Source organism: Notothenia coriiceps, unplaced genomic scaffold (genome assembly GCF_000735185.1).
Source record: "Notothenia coriiceps isolate Sejong01 unplaced genomic scaffold, NC01 NC01_scaffold00036509, whole genome shotgun sequence".
Taxonomy (NCBI): Eukaryota; Metazoa; Chordata; class Actinopteri; order Perciformes; family Nototheniidae; genus Notothenia; species Notothenia coriiceps.
Window position 1 is genome coordinate 74,738 of NW_011369210.1, and position 5,213 is coordinate 79,950.

Sequence of the window (5,213 nt, forward strand, 5' to 3'; positions counted from 1 at the left end):
CTGGAATAACATTAATGTTGATGTCTCTGTCTGTGCAGGGAGGGAAACAAATCATGAAGATAGACAATCCACTAAATGTGTTGAGCAAAAAAAGATATACACATCACGGGAGCAGTGCAGCATGCGAATGAACTGCCTGTTTAGCATAATTTTGGCCAAAGCAATTGCCTGTTGGAGTGTTTCCATTTTTCAGCGGCTGCGTTTGGCAGACGGAGATGACATAGTGCTGCTCATCTGGGAAATGGCTGGGCAGGGGGATGTTGCTGAGAGGCAAAAACCCACCATGTCTGTGAATGCAATTATCAAAAGGACCTTGAGCTTGGTGCATGAACGAAGAATATGTGCCTACATTAAGCACAAATTTAAAAATATCAAATGATGTTGTTATCACACAATCGAATCGGCCTTGAAAACATATCTCTCAACCAGCTTCACACCGTTAACAACGAGTACATGACTGCACGAAGGTTTCAATTATTTCACATGAGACATTTCTGCCTCTGCTGATTTTGTTTTCAGCTCTTCTCACTGGTTTAAAGTAGGCTAAGCTCAGGTGGAAAAAGGGGACGTTACATACTTCCATGAACAACAACATGAATGAAAATGTGAAGACAGATGTGGGGTTGTTTGCTTATGTAACAAGGACCGTGGTCTATCAAAACAGGAACATAACGCCCTAATAAAAACAGATTCTCAGAGGACTGAGGATGTTTTACCCCTAACTCATTAAGCCATATATGTGATGAAATATTTGAGACCACATTTTCAGTGGCTTTAAGGATTTCTAATAGTTTAAAAGCTGCTTTGGGAGCTTTTCTCACCTCTGCACCTCATAGAAAAAGAAACAAAAAACAACCAAATTCCCGATGAGAGGGAAGAATCACATACATGCCATAAATAGAAGGAAACCTGACCCAGTTTGCCCGTCCTGCTCTCTTTTGTGTTGAAGGGAAGAGGACAGTGCTGTGAGGGTGGAGTCTATAAAAAAACAACATAGCGGAATGCTGTATGCGCACACCCTCCAGGTTGATCATAAATCTTTGGACAGGTCCTGTCCACACTTAAGTGTCAGCTCCCACTCTGTGTCACAGACTCAAACCATTAAACTTTATGTGTATTTACTTTCCAAAATTGCACCAGTCAAGAAAATCGCTGCAAGGTAGTTATGGCTCCACTTCCTATTTTTTTTAAGCTACATTACATCCTTTGAATTTCTTTCACCGGCAAAAGGAAACAGCTGCAGTCAAACAGTGTTGAGTAAGCTAGCATACTGTGGTAATTATTTCAGTCCTCATGCTGGCATCCTCCTACAGCTGCTCACACTTCACCACTGGCAAACACAAAAGCAGGCCGGGGATCGTGGTGGGATCCTCGCTCATGTTTCTTGTCTCTCAATCTGTTAACTTTGTGCCAAGTACACAAACCGTGATAACCGTCCACTGCATTTCTAAACCCTGAAACCACCAGCATATCCCCACTGGCATTTTCAGTATTTAAACAGACTGTGACTGGAACAGATTATCATCATTCAGGGTTCTCTGGATGTTTGCATAATGAGGTGCAGTAGTGTTATTTGTTGTAAGCCATAAATCCTGAAAATCAGAAGTTACATTCATAATCACAGCAGGCTGATGTGAAAGCCTGAGTCTGAATTAGCATCAAAAGCAAATGGAAATTTGAGGAATTCTACATGGAATATTATGGTAAGTAATGGCTGCTAATTGAAGATCAAAGATGATACAGATCATTGAAAATGCTCCATTTCCTTCCTGCTTTTCATAGCTGTCTTTAATCTAAAAGGAAAAAAGGACACAAAGGTTGCATGCTTGACTGAATGTCTTATTCTGATGTCCTGTGGGCGATAACGTAAATCAAGAATAATCAATAAAGAGAACATTCTGGGACAGCATGTTTGGCTTTCAAGGCCAAAATAACTCAAAGGTCCCACAACGGAAGAAGGGCTGAGTGGAAAAGGAGCAGAAAAAAAGACCACTATTGACAGGAGGCTGTAGAACAAGAAATAAGCTATTTCACGAGCCAGTTGAATCAAACCAAACAACTATGTTTTAGTGTAAAGACATACTTGTGTTTTTAAATGTTACTCTTAATATATTTATACTCTTGATGTACTTTGTCTCTTATGCCAGCAGAATGAAGTTCAAAGGGGTTGAACTTGATAAGCCCCAGTGTATTATTACCAATAGCCCAGAACAGTGTTTGGTACGCCCATTTCTCAAACTGGCAACTAACTGGCCACAAAAGACATGCAATCTGTTATCTCTATCCACAAACTTACACTAACGGTTCGGCTTTCCATAGAAACATTTGGAGCTTTGAGGCTACGCCAGGTATTTAACTTGGCTCCGCTTCGCCTTTCTGAGAATGGATAAGGGAAGAACATGTTAGCCCAAAGGACGCCTAGAAAGCCAGACTATGTACAGTCACTCCCACCTTTATTCCCAAGGCATTATACGTTGTTTTGTGCTTTTAACTGTAGAATCCACAGCTCTGTCAATGGGAATTGCTGTGCCTTAGAAAACAGAAAACACCAATCTCAGCCAACAGCAAGAGAGATGTCAAATACCACTTTTATTGAGATTATGCTAGTAATTAGACAGGGGAATTACAGCAGACATTTTGAACATATCTCCACCCGAATAGTAGATCCATACCCAGATTGTTGCTCTCACCACAGCCAAGTTGAAATGATTTTCTTCGCCCTCACTTCTCCTCTCAAGCTTAAAAAGGAGTCTAACTGAGGGAGAGTTTCATAAAACACCTGTGAGATTTAGACAGCCTTGCTGAAAGTTCTGGCTATTTTCTTCTCTCTTTTTAAAATATTTTTTGCACACACACGTTCTATCTGCAGTTCATCTCGATTTCTCAGACAGTGGACACCTGGAGCAACAAAGCGTTGAGGGGAAGCGATGAAGTGATGTTGAAGCCTTTGTTTCTCAAGGGGGTTTGGCCACGCAGAAGAACTCCGCGGACAGGAGAGAAATGATTCCACATGTCTGGTTTTCAGCTACAAAGAGCACTCTTGACAAAGAAGCACAGATAAAATAAACTGGGCGTTATGGATCGGATCTCACCTCTCTCTTTAAGCCTGGTTTCAATCATACCAGACAAACCTACAGTCATATTTTCATCCGCAACGGTAATTATTTAGCTTTATTCCCTCCCTTTCCGCCTTTTAAAAACATAGTACATACCTCCCGCTAGTTACACACTATAATTATATGATAGATGAAAAGGGAGAGGGTGAAAAGGTATACGACTTGGCAGAAACACAGAGAAATTCCTGACATGAAACCTTCATCTGGCGTTTTCTTTCTGCATCAACTCTGTAAGCTTCGATGGGAGATTGTGTGCAAACAAACGCTTGGGTTTTGATGCGGCTACACTAAATACACTTAATGATCCCGGTGTAGTCTATATTACACCTTTAGGAAAGCCACAACACACAGACCGAGGTTGTCAGAGCCAAAACATGTTACCTTTGGTCTTAAAGAGCACTGCTGCTTTTGCTCTGTCAAATGAGCAGGTGTCGAGTGACATACTGGTGAACTGTGGAGTAGAAGGAGGGTTAAATATTCCGTCTGTGTTTACCCACTCCCCATACTCGCACGGTCCCCAAACTCAATATAACACCTCATGGGCTACAAGTCTCATCAGCAGGAAGGGTCTCACTTTAAAGCTCATATTCTTTCTGCAAGTTCATTTCCTCCAGAGGAAGAAACCATAAAAGAAGTAAGCCTCAGGTCCTGCTCACATCCACGATGATTAGAAAAATGCATTTAAATTTAAAACAATATTTTGACTTGAGCCATTTTGTATTTTGAGACATTGCAAACTACTACTGGAGGTGTTTGAATGCTACTACTGGAGGTGTTTGAATGCTTGAGCAACAATTTGACATTTTATAGCAATAGCCAGGGGACTGCATCTTAAGCTTTAACCTTTGAGTGAACAACACAGCTCTTGTGTGCTACTATCATCTCTTCATAGGCCATTTAAAAAAAGGTAGTCATAATAATTGAAGTAATGAAGTCACAATCTTTCCAGACGCCAGGCGAAACTAATTGAAGCAGAATTGAAGACTGTATAAGTGAAATAAGTAAACATTTGAGTGTATACAGAAAATAATATCTATAAAAATGCAATTTTTTGTTTTAAAAGGAAGTTGAAATGGCTTGTGTATTTTTTTACATCACTCAATATCAATAGTACATGAAATGAACATGCTCACTGGGATTGATTACACTCCTATAGCTACAGTAGCATACACACTACTTCACAAGGCTACCCTGATGTTATGTTTCCATAGAAAAAAAAGGAGACATAATATGTTGGCCTCTAAACATGTGGAGAATGCTACTGCATTGGGATGCAAGACTAACTGGTGCCAACAGTCTGTAAGAAAACCATTTTGAGTTATGAAGTCTATAACTTGATGTTGCATCCAAATAATCTTCCCAAAAATATGAGCCCTGTGACTGCAAATCTCCTCCTCTGCTGCCCTTTGAGAAAACAGCATCCACCATCATGTGTTTCAACAGCGACTGAACAATGTGTGGGACAAGAAAGACGCCGGCCACAACTCTGTGTGCCAGCAGTAATCTGTCTTTGAGGCCCCGGCGTCTCTAATTGCCTGGACACTTGTGTCCGAGGACCGCTCTCGTTCCACAGTTAAAAGATGAGACCTCTCGTGCTCCTTACAACAGGCTTAAGCTGATAAACCCTTTCATTCAACATGGCCGTGGGATCGGTGCTTCGTGCAAACAGATTTGGGTAAAAAAAGACTAATCAAAACAGCGATTAGCCCCCAACACAGAAGCAGAGCTAAGCCACAGTGAAGCCTCAGCAGGGGGTTCAGTCTCTTAACCACTAAGAGTGTCTGATGATTTGTGTGAGGTTTTTCTGAAGAACCCATTCCTCAGAGAAAACGACATGAGCTGGAATATGAGTGGAATGCATGTGGTAGGGGTTTTGAATGAACAAAGACGTAGCGTATAGTTGATTTGAAAATGTGATGTGACAGCTGGAGAAATGTGTGGACACGCAAGCCTCAGAAGACGGGAAAACACTCAGACACACTGCTAGCATAAGATGCAAGGCTACTTCTTTACTCAAAATATGTTCAAAGAGAATCCCTCTCACTCAGATTATCAGCACCTCCCACGACACGCTTGCTGCCTGTCATGGTTAGCGTT